The sequence below is a fragment of the Bufo gargarizans genome, chromosome 6 (genome assembly GCF_014858855.1).
Source record: "Bufo gargarizans isolate SCDJY-AF-19 chromosome 6, ASM1485885v1, whole genome shotgun sequence".
NCBI classification, from domain to species: domain Eukaryota; kingdom Metazoa; phylum Chordata; class Amphibia; order Anura; family Bufonidae; genus Bufo; species Bufo gargarizans.
The window spans coordinates 119,782,371-119,798,243 of NC_058085.1; the positions used below are offsets into that span (position 1 = coordinate 119,782,371).

The 15,873-nt window shown below is 43.7% G+C and overlaps 1 protein-coding gene across 2 annotated transcripts in view; it reads left to right on the forward strand.

Moving 5' to 3' along the window:
• The window catches only part of GRB7 (growth factor receptor bound protein 7), a 140,689-nt gene that overhangs the window by 48,756 nt on the left and 76,060 nt on the right, over nucleotides 1–15,873 (forward strand). The gene's annotated exons all lie outside the window — the stretch shown is intronic.

The following is a 15,873-nucleotide window of genomic DNA, read 5'->3' on the forward strand; positions in this document are numbered from 1 at the left end:
CCCATTCACTTGTTCCCAGTACCTCTCCTTCTAGTTCGCCCCCTGCTATGCCACATACTTCTTTTGAACATTGCATTCATTGTTAGCTCTTGCCTCGGCCAAATGTCACCCAAGCGCAGGGACTTTCCTGCTGTGGGCATGGACTCACTGTAGATAGTGCACATGACCTGAGCCCTGTGACGGTGGGCATTGTGTCCAATACTCGACATCAATATAGAAAAAGTGGCACCTTTTAAGTTAAACCTTTTTAAAGAAGTTTTGATAATGTTAATTTTTATTTTCCATGACAATCCTATATATAAAAAACATAAAATCCTGCAGTTTTTGCACTGGCCACTAAGCCTAAGATTAAGAGCCATATGGCTGCTGTAAAGCGTATCTCTAGATGCTGTTAACAGCTCAAGCAACATAGCAACCCCCATAATTGTGTTCAGGAAAATCTGCAATCAGCAAATAAAAACAGGTTACAAGGCTTCCTCTCTAGACACTTCTCTCTCCTCTCCTTCCTCTGGACCAGAGGAGAGCATCGCTAGAAAGAGCACCTCCTGCTTACATGGTACGGAACTGATCAATGCTGATCATGAGTGTGGCTTCATCCTCCTACTGCGACAACCCATTTAATGACTTACCTGAGATATTAATCCATTAGTTAATTAAACCTGCTGTATGTAATGGGTTGACAGGACTTTTAGTCCTACACCAGCTGGAGAAGCACAGATCTGTTAGGGTTATGCTCCTATTGTGTTGTATAGCACAAAGCTGCAATACAAAAAAAAAGTCCTAAACTTGTTCTATTAACTGGAGCTGACGAGACATCCAGTAAATTACAGTTTCACAACTTTTAAAGCTACAACAGTTTTCTGGCCTATACTTAAATTAGCTTTTAGTTGGCAGGACATTCTACTACATGTAGTTCCACAACCACATGATGCAAGGTATGTTGCCCAAGCATGACACATAATGATTAACTCAGGAGCTGGTGCACCCGAACTGTGGCACGAAAAGCTAATCATTGGCTCTGAGTGTTAGAACGGAAGTCACATATTTTATGCTAATCAAAAACCTAGACATGATGTAAGACTCCTAATCTGCAGCAAAAAACAATAGCAGCCGCAGTTGCTTTTGTAACTGAAGAATAGGTTTGGGTGGCAGTAAGTCTTTCAGATGGAAGCAACATGCGCACACATATCTAGGTGGCTGGTCAGGGTCCAGTGTCAGCACCAAGGAAACGTGGGCAGATGCCATGGCCCACTGGGCATATTTGGAATTAATGATCTCAGCAAGCATGATGTATGCTTCTCAAGTGGAGGAGGTCCACTGTGATGTCGTTCAAGGGCCTAGATATGTCTGGAGTCAACTCTGGGCTGACATAATGCCAGGCAAACTAATACAGCTATCACCTCAGTGATATGTTACTTGGTCTTATTGGGCTTCTGGTTGGGTTCTGCTCCAGTGTAAGCATACATTGTCTTTATTGTGTTCCCAAAAATAGCTGGAACAATGTCAGTGTTGTCTGCCAACATCTCTTCGGCTCGGAATCGGGGGCAGACAGTAGTTATAAAATAAAGAAAGCTAACAACGAAGGGGATTGTAGAATAGGCTGGTGATAAAAGTGCAGGCTAGGCCTCATGCACACGGCCGTTGTTTTGGTCCACATCCCAGTTTTGGCGGCTCGGATGTGGACCCATTCACTTCAATGGGGCCGCATAAGATGCGGACAGCACTCCGTGTGCTGTCCGCATCCGTTTCTCCGTTCTGTGGTCTGCAAAAAAAATATAACCTGTCCTATTCTTGTCTGTGTTTTGTGGACAAGAATATGCAGTTATATTAATGGCTGTCCGCGCCGTTCCGTGTTTTGCGGATCCACGGTTTGCGGACCGCAAAACACACAGCGGTCATGTGCATGAGGCCTTATTGTGTTCATATCTCTAAATTAGTGGTGCATACTGGGTGGTTTTTAATGCTTTCTTTTACATGTATGAAATTGTGACAGTGTTTTCATTACTTGTGCCATCAACCGGATATAAATGTGCTATAAAACAGCATGGATATTCTCCACACCTGGACCTCTTGTCTTACTTCATGCATTTGCCCCCTGTTCTTGCTAGTCTACAGATAGTAGAAGAGACTAAATCCAAATAACCCTGTGGGATCAGGCAAATATCTAATATGTATGGAGGCAGGGGTCAAGTCCTGGGAAAAAAACGTGAGGGAACTCACCCAAGATCCACTGCCATACCGCCCCCCCCCCCCCCCCCCCCAAAAAAAGAACAAAAAAAACAACGTAGACAAAAACTGGGATTTGCGCTATATGTCTGTTCAGGCCTAATTCGTCTCTTTCATATTATAAGCTCCCCTTATATATAATTTACTTACAGTTCTGAAGACTCAGGGGTGCTGGCTGGCTTGGCCTGAGGGGTGTTGGCTGGCTTAGCCTCAGGGGTGCTGGCAGGCTTGGCTACAGGGGTGCTGACAGGCTTAGCCTCAGGGGTGCTGGCTGGCTTGGCCGGGCAGAAGGAGTGAGGGAGACTGTGAGGCCTTTTTTCTCCAAGCTGCTCTGGAAAAAAAATATTTTTCATTACACCTCAGGTCAGACCACCAATCAGACCCCCAATGTTAATCAGACCTCAGCTAACAGCCCAAATAAGATCCCCAATGTTAATAAGACCCCAAATCACACCTCAGCTCAGACCCCAATATGAATGACCCCCAATCAGACCTCAGATAAGAGACCCATGCCTCATAGCAGCCCCCAGTAGCCTCTCCATCAGCCCCCAGTGCCTCTCCATCAGCCCCCAGTGCCTCTCCATCAGCCCCCAGTGCCTCTCCATCAGCCCCCAGTGCCTCTCCATCAGCCCCCAGTGCCTCTCCATCAGCCCTCAGTGCCTCTCCATCAGCCGCCCCCAGTGCCTCTCACCAGAGGCCCTCCAGTGCCTCTCACCAGCTGCCCCCCAGTCAGTGCCTCTCCGTCAGCTCCTAGTCAGTGCCTCTCCGTCAGCTCCTAGTCAGTGCCTCTCCGTCAGCCCTTAGTGCCTCTCACCAGAAGCCCCCCAGTGCCTCTCACCAGAAGCCCCCCAGTGCCTCTCACCAGAAGCCCCCCAGTGCCTCTCACCAGAAGCCCCCCAGTGCCTCTCACCAGCGGCCCCCCAGTCAGTGCCTCTCTATCAGCCCCCAGGCCCCCCAGCCAGTGCCTCTCCATCAGCCCCCAGTCAGTGCCTCTCCATCAGCCCCCAGGCCCCCCAGTAAATCACTCTCCATCAGCCCCCAGGCCCCCCACTCAGTGCCTCTCCATCAGCCTCATAAAATAAAATAAAACACTTACTCTCTCCTGCTCCTGGACGCCACCGCTCCTCTCCTCCTACGTGATGATCCTGCTGTCAGCTGTGCTGTGAAGGCTGCGCACAGCATGATGTCACAGAGTGCCTCATGCCTGTGCGCAACCCTGCACAGCCGACAGCCGAGGACCAGGAAGCGGTGAGTACAAAGCCTTTACTGCTTCCTGGTCCTTTTGCCCGGCATTAAAGACGGGCGGCCCTGAAAGGGAACGGCATTCCTGCTATGAAAAAAGTGCAGGAACACCGTTCACGCAGGACTCGAGCCCTGTATGGAGGCCTTCACACAACAGTTAGGTGGTGGAGGAGGATCAGGCATGTTAGAGTACAGGAATTCTGGAGACAACCGAGTACAGTGCTCCGCCATTTCCGGAACTCCTATAGAGATGAACTACTCATGCCCAATCTGTTGTTCAGTTAACTTCGGGGGGCCGCAAGGGGTACAGTGTGCCCGTTTTCATGATCCTGATCTAATAGTTATCCCATATCCTGTGGATAGGGGATAATGTCTCACAACCGGAATACCACTTTGAGGCTAATGATTAAAAGTGAAAAAAGTACAGGAGAACATTTAGAAAAACTGGGGTACATGAAAATAGGCGTAGATCTCACACAGACTCCATGACAGGTCGTTGTTAGCATTATACATAATCAGTGTTCTCACACTTGTCACATAAGCAACTTTCCGAAAATATGAAAAATATCTTCCTCAGATCAAAAAGAAGAGGTGTGGGAACCTGACATTTGATGAATGTGTCAGAAGACAAGTTCATATTACAAGTCAGCAATCCTCTGTAGTTTTTAGGACATACCCTAAGAAATCCTTATGCTGAATGTGGCATTTAGAAAGTAGTTTATGTGGAATGATTTATTGTCCTGGAACATTATAGGATCTAGACTAGAGCATCTAGTTAAAGGGGTTGTGCAAGTTATTTTTTTGATGACCTATCCTCAAGATAGGTTATCGATGTCCGCAGTGGTAAGCAGGTGTAATTACACCTAACCCGTCCCATTCATTTCAGTGCAACAGCTCATTCCTATACAAGATGCCTGGATCCTATGAAGAGGAGGCAGCGTTGGCATGGCCCGCACCTTCTCTTCAACGGCTGATCGGTGGAGGTTTCGGAAACCCACCGATCTGATATTGATGATCCTGAAGATAGGTCATCAATAAAAATAACTTGGACAACCCCTTTAAGTCTGTAGGAGAGCTCCATGTTCACCTAAGCATACACATCAATAGTACAACGTACCATTTTGTTAAGTACATTTTTTGAGCTTTGGCGCAGACCCAAGAAATTGACAGTTTCATGTGTTTTACACAGGTTGAGGATAGGGATGAGCGAATCAACTTCAGATTAAACATCCGAATTCGATTCACATAAAACTTTATTAGAATACTGTACGGAGCGAGCACTCCGTATCGTATTAGAATGTATTGGCTCCTATGAGCCGAAGTTATTACTTCGCTAAGTCTCACGGGACTTGGGGTAATAACTTCAGAAATGAATTTCTACTATTAAAAAAACTTTTTACCAAACTCTGGTTTCGGTTCTAATCTGGAATCTGATTGGCTGCTATGGGCAACTAAGCCAGTTCTACTTTACACCAGTTTGATAAATGAACCCCTAACTACAGACGTGGACAAAATTGTTGGTACCCTTTGGTCAATGAAAGAAAAAGTCACAATGGTCACAGAAATAACTTTAATCTGACAAAAGTAATAATAAATTAAAATTCTATAAATGTTAACCAATGAAAGTCAGACATTGTTTTTCAACCATGCTTCAACAGAATTATGTAAAAAAATAAACTCATGAAACAGGCATGGACAAAAATGATGGTACCCCTAACTTAATATTTTGTTGCGCAACCTTTTGAGGCAATCACTGCAATCAAACGCTTCCTGTAACTGTCAATGAGACATCTGCACCTCTCAGCAGGTATTTTGGCCCACTCCTCATGAGCAAACTGCTCCAGTTGTGTCCGGTTTGAAGGGTGCCTTTTCCAGACTGCATGTTTCAGCTCCTTCCAAAGATGCTCAATAGGATTGAGGTCAGGGCTCATAGAAGGCCACTTTAGAATAGTCCAATTTTTTCCTCTTAGCCATTCTTGGGTGTTTTTAGCGGTGTGTTTTGGGTCATTGTCCTGTTGCAAGACCCATGACCTGCGACTGAGACCAAGCTTTCTGACACTGGCTAGTACATTTCTCTCTAGAATTCCTTGATAGTCTTGAGATTTCATTGTACCCTGCACAGATTCAAGACACCCTGTGCCAGACGCAGCAAAGCAGCCCCAGAACATAACAGAGCCTCCTCCATGTTTCACAGTAGGGACAGTGTTCTTTTCTTGATATGCTTCATTTTTTCGTCTGTGAACATACAGCTGATGTGCCTTGGCAAAAACTTCGATTTTTGTCTCATCTGTCCACAGGACATTCTCCCAGAAGCTTTGTGGCTTGTCAACATGTAGTTTGGCATATTCCAGTCTTGCTTTTTTATGATTCGTTTTCAACAATGGTGTCCTCCTTGGTCGTCTCCCATGTAGTCCACTTTGGCTCAAACAACGACGGATGGTGCGATCTGACACTGATGTTCCTTGAGCATGAAGTTCACCTTGAATCTCTTTAGAAGTCTTTCTAGGCTCTTTTGTTACCATTCGGATTATCCGTCTCTTAGATTTGTCATCAATTTTCCTCCTGCGGCCACGTCCAGGGAGGTTGGCTACAGTCCCATGGATCTTAAACTTATGAATAATATGTGCAACTGTACTCACAGGAACATCTAGTTGCTTGGAGATGGTCTTATAGCCTTTACCTTTAACATGCTTGTCTATAATTTTCTTTCTGATCTCTTGAGACAGCTCTTTCCTTTGCTTCCTCTGGTCCATGTCGAGTGTGGTACACACCATATCACCAAACAACACAGTGATTACCTGGAGCCATATATATAGGCCCAATGGCTGATTACAAGGTTGTAGACACCTGTGATGCTAATTAGTGGACACACCTTGAATTAACATGTCCCTTTGGTCACATTATGTTCTGTGTTTTCTAGGGGTACCATCATTTTTGTCCATGCCTGTTTCATGAGTTTATTTTTTTACATAATTCTGTTGAAGCATGGTTGAAAAACAATGTCTGACTTTCATTGGTTAACATTTATAGAATTTTAATTTATTATTACTTTTGTCAGATTAAAGTTATTTCTGTGACCATTGTGACTTTTTCTTTCATTGACCAAAGGGTACCAACAATTTTGTCCACGTCTGTATATTGGATATGTAAGTATATAGGGAATCATTTCTGATTAGATATACGCCACTTTTTGGCGTATATCTGTTGCAGATTTTGGCCTAAAGGTTTTTTACGGAAAAATCAGCGTCTTATGACCCGTCTATACCGCTCATGCCAGTGCCGAAAACGGTTGTGTGGGTGGGCCAGCAGGCCCATCTCATCTATCATTTTCTATGTGTTTTTGGTGTAAAAAAATCAATTAAATCTACACCAAGGGAGCTGATGTAGATTTGAGTTTGGTGAATGCCGGAGGATCATGCGCCAAAGTTTTATAGAGGTCTGCGCCTCTACATAACTTTGGCACATACACAGTCAGCACAGGGGTATTAAGACCGACGTCTAAATTGACGGTCTTAATAAATGACCCCACTAGTATTTGTGAGTCTTGGCTAATTTGAGGGACTTCATTTGAGACTAACACCTAAAAATGGCACCATCCAGAATCCAAATCCCTAGAGTAAGATCTGTGCGGACATTGAGCCAACAGGGCATGCTGGGAGATTTCACCTGAAGCTTACAATGTTGTAAAGTAGCTCTGGATTATAATATAACCCGGGGCCAGAGTGGCAATAAGGTGGTTTTGTACAAGATAAGTAACGCAATGTATTTACAAAGTTTATTAACCATTTATGTAAATTACCATATTTTTTTCCCTATAAAATGCAAGTTTTTCCACCCAAAGGGAGGGAAAAATATCAGTGCGTCCAATGCGGGAATACTAATGCTTCCAAAATGTAAGGACCGGGAAGCAGTGAATACATTGTTCCCTGTGCTCACTCTACTCACTGTTTCCTGGTCTTCTGCAGGCGCCGCATACTGTGCTGTGACCTGCGCACAGCACGAGGACGTAGGCATGCACTATGACCTCACACTGTGCAGCATCGCGTCACGCACAGCACTGAATCTAAGGAGTGACAGCAGCGTCTACGACAGAAGAAGTAAATTATATTTTTTTTATATCTGAGGTTCTGAGCTGCAGTCTAGTTCGCATTGGGGGTCTGTTTGGGGTCTAATTATCATTGTGGGTCTGAGCTGAGGTGGACTTGGTGGTCTAATTAACAATGGGGGCCTCCTCTCTACAAAGGGGGCACAACCTCAATCCCCATAAATCTCACTACTGAGTAGTCTCCCCCTTGCACAAACCCAATGTGTTTCGCCAGGGGGTATTTCTCTTGTGACGCATGTCACCCAGGTGCTCCCCAATACGTCTCTGGAGCTCCCGAGTAGTCTTCCCCACATACTCTAAACCGCACGCACAATTTGCCTTATAGATAATCCCCTTAGAGCGACAGTTAATTAAGCCTCTAATGGGATATCTCTTTTGTGTCACATTGCTCATGAATGTGCGCCCCTGAGTAACATACGGGGACAGACCCAGCACTTGGATCCTCACCTCCCCCTATGTATATCACTGGCTATATCGCTCCTTTTTTAAGTTTGAAGTCATATGTGTATACGCAATGTTGTGCGTCACTGTTTGTCAATTTTTTTATTACAATGGGCTGCTATTTTAATAGACTAATAAAAGTTGAGTATTATATAAGGTCACCCATCATTTTCTGTCTATACACCTCCTCCTAAACAGAAATCTATGACAGCTCAGAGCCGCTGTATATTTCTGGCTTCATTGACGCCAGAAAACTGGTGTAAATGAAGATACAATTGTCAGGGTGGCTGGCCACTTCCCCTTTTAGGAAAGCTGACCACGGCATCTGAGGGGTTAAATGTTCGGACATTGCCTCTGGGTGTCTGCTCTGTAAAAAAAAAAAAAAAAAAAAGAGGTACCTGGAGCTACAGCGCTTGCTCATCTTCTGAGTGGCTGCCACCGTTCATGTATGGTGGAGGTCCTGAAGGAGTTAAAACACGTTAGATTGGGTTCCCCTGCTTTTCATCCCCAAAAAGCAGGGTGAAGAAACAGCTGAACTACAGTGACCATCGACAGGCAGAAATGTGCCCTCCAGGAGACTGAAAGTGGACTGCAGGCAGACAGAAGGTAGTGAGGGCTGCACACTGAGCAATGTGTGGACTCTGATGGCAGTGCACACATAGGACATTCAACCAGGGCCACCCTGGTAGTGAAAAGAGGCCCTGGCAAACAAACCCCACTAGCTCACATACAATATCGCTTTCCCCTCCCAAATCACGAAATACAGAGGTGCCGTGACTGCAGCAAATCGCACTGTCCTTAATCACATTTAGTGTTGAGCGAATGGAAGTATCCAAAGTGCACTTCAATCCAAATTTCAAGGAAAATTCAATTTGCTGCAAACCGAATTTCCTTGTGCTTTGTGGTAATAACAAAATTTTCCCTGAAACTGTACCCAAATATAGCAGTTTACAGCAGTATATAACAGTGTATAGTGGTATACAGCAGTCTATAACAGTATATTGCAATATATCGTATTTTACAGCAGTACTATATACATACATATGTGTGTATATATATATATATATATATATATATATATATATATATATATACACACACACACATATCCAGATACACATATACAGGTACAATATATGTATACAGACACTAGACACATATACAGACACATATTTATACACATACATATTGTCATATACACATACATACAAGTATACACACACAATCACATATATACAAACTTTTACAGCCATATTTGCACTTGCATTTCCCGCTGGTAGATGAAGTAGGAAGGCAGACCAGAAAGCCTCCCCTCCCCTTCCTGTTGGTTCTGACAAAGAGAATCTTCCAGTCTGCAAGAAGGTTCTTCAGGAAAGTGAGGGGAAAGCAGAATGGTGGTATAGCATGCCTGGAGCTCTGTAGAACGGTGGGAAGGGCCTCTGCTCAGGGCCTTCACTTGTTTCTTGACATGCGGTGCGCCTACAGGCTGTCTGATAGACACATCCTCTTACTGACCTGATGCTCATATGAGGTCACCACGCTAGGAGCGTCCCACGCTGGGAGCATCAGGTCCTGATCCACTTGTTCTCTCAAAGGTCCTGCAAACACTCTGTTACTGTTAGGACATTGTCTCATTGATGGTGTGCTCCTGGCGGCCTGCCATGACAAAATCATTTAGTACTGCTCCTGGGCCCCTTCTGAGTTGGGGCCCCCCAAGTAGCCGCTTCCCATGCTTCCCTTATAGCTACGCCACTGGGAACCATGGTCCCAGCATGCTCTGATCTTTTGTCAAGCCATGCTGAGAGTTCTACTTTCACACAAATTATTTTCATTGGGACGTGCCTAGTATGCCTTCACCCTAAATTTTAAATGGATCTTGTGAATGCCATGGGGTGTCCATTCACTTTTGCTATGGGACCAAGCACTCTTGCCTGTTCAGCAAGCTATAAGTGGTGGCAGTATTGAGATCTGTAGGAGCTATGGAAATAGCTACACACACCGTATATGTGGCTGTCCCTGGCTACATTGGCTTTATGAACAGCACAGCAGTCAAGTCACCCTCATTCTCTGGAAAGGTGGGAGTTCCAAAGAGTGGGTGCATGTCCTTGCATTTGAATGGACACCATGTAAAGTTGTCACGGACGTACCGAGACATATGGACGTTCCCACGACAGGTGGCAGGAGATCTGTGAGGCTGGCAACACGTGGTTTGATATGACATGTTTTCCTTTTGGATCAAATGATGTCTGTGTTGTTTCCAGTGCTTGCCACACCTTCTATCCCCAGGTGTTGCTATTGTGGTCATTTAACCTTCCCTATTTATTGTTGTTTGTCCCACAATGCTGTGCGGTTTATAGCTTCTGTTGGAGTTGTGGTTAGCTTGTGTTTGGTTCTCGGCTGAGTTCCTGTTTACGTTCCCTTTTGTATGTTGTTTTGATTTATTTATGTGTTGCCTTTCCCTGATTGTCATTAGGCCTGAGAGAGACTCCTGTTCGTCCTTCCCTTTGTTATTGACATTACTGACATTAGTTCTAGGGTCCTATAGAGTGAGATAGGATTGTAGGTATCCGGTGTATGAACTTGTCTACTGTTGGGGCCTGTTCATACTGGTAGTCAGTCAGGACTGGAGTTAGGGTTCTCTCTAGGAGGCCTCCATCTTCTTTCCCTAGTTTCAAGGCCTTATTTCGGTATCCCCTTTCCCTCCAATGCTCGGCGTGGTGTTTTCCTCCCACACACGAGCGTGATAAAAGTTTTACTTCCACTGTGGTGGCACCATGCTTCCCTCACAGATGGCAGATGATCTCTGTGCTCCAAGCAGTGAAAGCCCCTGTGATCAGATCATTTTAGCATACTCTCTGCCAAGGATTGTCAGTGGATTTTCCCTTTTAAAAGACCATTTTATGGAATTTCCACTAGGAATAGAACAGCCACTGTTGAATGTAATCAAGTATTTTACTGTAGGTTTCACAATGTGACATGACTTCCGGACACGTCTACAGATATTATGTTACTAAAATATTGATGTTAAGCTTGTAGATACATATAATAAAGACAAAAAAAAAAAAAAAAGAATACAGCTTCACAGATAATATGCGTATGCTTTATTTAACCATTATATAAACATGTTGCAATATCTCATAGAAATTTGAGTTCTTAGTTATTGAATTAGTCACTAACCCCCCTGCATACCATCTGTATTGCAACATTAGATTGTCCTGAAAAGGCTTATGACCTGCAAGTCTTCACTTTTCAGCCATTATTAGGCAACAGATGCAGTCTAGAATAATGTTGTCTGATGTGGCGATTGCTGGCCCTGCAGGATGCTGACTGGGAAGGGCAGTGTACGTGCCCTCTAGAATTGGCTCTCTTACAATCTGTAACCCAACTCTGACATGAGCGTCTACCTCTATTTGGAATGTATGTTGTGAAATCAAAGCTGTTGCAGCGTCATGCCAACAGCTAAATATATAGCCCAAGAAAGAGGGCATGGGGGCAGCAAGTTGCCTGTCTCCTGCAAAGCAGATGTCTTATGGTCAGACATACCAAGACCAGTAGTTCTTTATATCACATTGCTTCAGATATATTTCACATACACTTAAAGTGAAGCTCCATGTAGTATTCATATTGGCTTTATGTTCAGTCTGTGCGTATATATATGTATATATGTATGTATATATACACAGAATATATAGAAATACTTTTGCTGTTTTCACTTATTTTTTAGTTTGTTTTTACTGTGATCAACTTGGTAAACAATTCCTGTTGTCACATGGAAACTGTCAACAAGCTGGGTTGTTGATTAAAGGATTTATGCTGATGGAATATTTGTAGTTAGGAATGTTTTTTTTTTGCTTTTTTCCTAAGGAGGCAATTGACTACTATCAGCATTGCATTGTAGAATAATAGGTGGAACTTGATGATCTTTTTTTCAGATGTGTGTGTTTTTTCAGCCTTACTATGTTACAATGTTCTTGGTGGTTTTTAAGCTTTCACAAAACTTTTAATATGTCAAAGAAACATATCAAAGGTTTTAATCAGTGAGAGTCTGAGTGCTGAGACCCTCACTGATCGCTAAAAAGAAGAGAGAGAAGCGCTCACATAATGCGCTCTCTCACGTCAGTGATCCTATCTAGCACTTTACATAAGGTTGCTCTGCTGTAACTGAGATTTGGTGAGATGGCAAAGGGTATGAGACAAATAGAAGAGAGAATAATTGCAGGATCAGACTATACAGGGTTTGTTTGTAGTCTGTAACCATGGAGACTCTGCACAGGAGCTGTACATACAAAATGGTAGATATTTATAATAGATAGAGATAGATATAAAGATATTTACAAAGATGCAAGATTCATTGGAATCACTAACTGCTGCCGCATTGATGGCAGGTTTCATGAGTGTTCTTTATTTTACAGTCAAACATTCTAAAAAAAAAATCTATAGATTTAAGCCCATAATCATTAATGAGAAAGTTTCTGACTCCCAGGTCACATATTCTCCAACCGGAGTCTCTCTGTTTCATTTTTATTCTCCTTCCAAACCAGACCACCATGATTACTTCTTTCAGCCACGAATTGTCTCTTCAGCGTTTGCTGCCTAGATGTCTTTGGTACCTCACTCTTTCAGCACATCCCAACTTAATGCCCACCATATACACAAACTTACCATCCTCCTTCCCCTTTAACAGTACCATCCCACTGCTTCCCCAAATACTATGCCCACTGCTGCCCCAGTGGCCTTAAAACTATAGTTACCACAAAAAATATAGGAGATAATTTATCAAACAGAAATATGCCTAAATTAGGCATTTTTCTGACTTAGATTGCAGCGTAAAGGTCTAAAAAAGTGGCCGTGGCAGCGGATCCACCGCCAGGTATAGGGGTTATTGAGACCGATGTCTAAAATGCCCGTCTTAATAACTATGCCCCAAACAGTGGTAATATTACCCCACACACTTTGTGCCTGACATAGTAATAGTGCCTCCCTATGTACCACACACTGTAATAGTGACCAGCTTTGTGCTTCACGTAGTAATAGTGCTCCCTGAGTTGAATCAACAAATAATTGTTCTCCCGACACAGTAATAGTGCCTTATTACAGCCTTCACACAGTAACAATGCTCTACTTTTTGTCCGCACACAGTAATAGTGCCCCAAAACCAGTAGTAGTGCCCCCATACAGTAATAATGCCCCATAGTGACTTTCCTACAGTATTAGGGCCCCTTACTGGTCTCTTCACAGTAATAGTGCACCTTACTGGCCATACACAGTAATAATAGCCTCTTAGTGCTCCCACAGAGAAATAGTATCCCTTTAGTACCCTTCTCAAAGTAATAGTGCCCTCTTACTGCTGTTACAAGAATGGTGCCACACACACAGATAAAATTGTCTCCATTCTCACAATGAATGGTGAAGCTGAGGCTGCAGGCATCTTTAAGCCCATGGCCTGCTCATTTAGGGGCATAGCGCAAGTGGGCACAGTGAAGTCATTGCATCATTCGCCACCTGCATAGAACTACAGAACATTATGGGTCAAAGGACTGAAGTGCTGACAGTGTACAGTATGTCATAGCAAAGAGCCAGTGGTTCCCTGCTCCACCATAGTGTTTAACTGTATCTGCATTCAGTTGAAGATTGTTTTATTGAGCTTAAAGAGGTTTTCTGGGTGTTATACTGAAGATAGGCCATCAATATCTGATTATTGGAGGTCAGACTCCTGGTACTCCATTTCTTGGAAGGAACTGCTGCACTTGGGTGAGCATTATTGCTTCTTCCACTGCCTGTGACATAAAAGTCACATGTGCTTCATGCAGCTCAGTCCCATACAAGAGAATGGGACTGAGCTGCAATACCAAACATACCTACCATATAATGTATGGTGCTGTGCTTGGTATACTATGAAGAAGTCTCAGCACTTGTCCAGTGTTGTGGCCTGTGCAAACAACTGATTGGTGGAGGTTGCGGGAATTGGACCTCCGCTAACCTAATATTGATGACCTATCCTGAGAATAGGTTATCGATATTTAACTCCAGGAAAACCTGTTTAAAGGGGCACTAGCTCTTGGGCCCATGGAAAGAGGGTTCCAGCTCTCACTGTTCCTATTACCTTTACTTCTGGGTGTCAAGAACCTGTGCAGGACTTCCCTCTCTAGAAGAACTACATTCTTACCAAACAGGCTGGGGAATTGTTCATTTTTCTTAATTCAGAAGTTGTTCTAGTGGCAGGTGCTTGGCCCCAGTGTCAGCTCCCAATGGAATTGTCTTCTGCTGGACCATTGGGGCCTATTAGTGTGTCAGAGCCTGAGCCTACCAAGAGAGTTTCTGTTGCTGTAGTGGGACAGTCCTACCCAGTGTGGTATTCATATACAGCTCTAGCAGGTCAATATGTGGATTTATGCAAAACAATGGTGTAGTCAAAATCATATTCTCATATGACATGGATACATGTGAAAAGATTCCATTGGTAAAGTCCACAATCCTCAATGATTTCCAGAGTAAAAGCGCATTACACCCTTGGCAATACTCAGAGTTTATGTTTGACCCAACATTCTAAGCAAATGGCCAGTTTAAGTTTAAGATGCATATGGAGGAGAGGGGAAGAAGAAAGAGCATGGTATTTGAAGAACAGTAGGGAGTGTAAGATGTTTATAGAAGAAAAGCAAATAATAATATAATATATAATATAATGGGGCCCCCTAAGTGTCCAGCATGAATGCCGACATTTTGCCATGCCAAATTCCACTGTGTTTAATGTGTAACAAAGGCTCTAACTGGAAACTCCACCTGTAGATGTGAACCTAGCCTATGGAGTGGGACAATGTGAAGGGAAATATTCTGTGTAAGTAGGGGGCATGCGAAAAAGACAATAAGCGGAAGCAATCAAAGATATGTTAGACAAAGGATCATGGAGGGAATGATATGCAATAAAAGGAAGTGTAGGAGGGAAATGAGCAGTGAGCATATTGCAATCTGTGAGTCTGCTTCAACAGTCTGAATGGTGAACAGGATATAGGCCCAAAAGTTAGAAGTGCATGAATGCAGAGAATGTAGGTGTAAGAATGTATGAAGACTGCTCTCAAGGTAGCAGCAAAATGCAGCAGCTTCTCTAAGAAATGTACCTCTGAAGGACTATGAGTATTTCACCAAGAGGAATCTGCCTTTTCTGGAGATACAAGGCTCATACAAGGTATTTTTCTTGGTCTGTCATAAAAAAGAGTTTATACAGTAGATCAGATTACAGAATGTCTAATATTTGCTTTCATAGTATATATTTTTTTTAATCTAGTCCTTAAAGGGATTCTGCACTTTGTTGAAACTGATGATCTATCCTCTGGATAGATCATCAGCATCTGATTGGCAGTGGTTGACCCCCGCCGATCAGCTGTTTGAGAAGGCAGCGGCGCTCCAGCAGCGCCACGGCCTTCTCATTGTTTACCGCAGGCCCAGTGACATCACGACTAGTATCACTGGCCTGGTCGCGACTAAGCTCTGTTCACTTGAATGGAGTTTAGCCCCGCCCAGGCCAGTTGATACAAGTCGTGATGTCACTCTGCCAGCGGTAAACAGTGAGAAAGCGGCGGCGCTGCTGGAGCGCCGCTGCCTTCTCAAACAGCTGATCAGCGGGGTTCAACCACCACCGATCAGATGCTGATGATCTATCCGGAGGATAGATCATCAGTTTAAACAAAGTGCAGAACCCCTTTAAGATTAGAAGAGACAAGGATGGCATTTTTATGGGGACAATAATGCTTGTTATCTACAATAGCGGACTTATGCGTACTGCAAAACGGTGCAGCAATATTCTCCAAGAATCTCCAACTCTTGGACAGGGGCATATCTATAGGGGATGCAGAAGTAGGAGA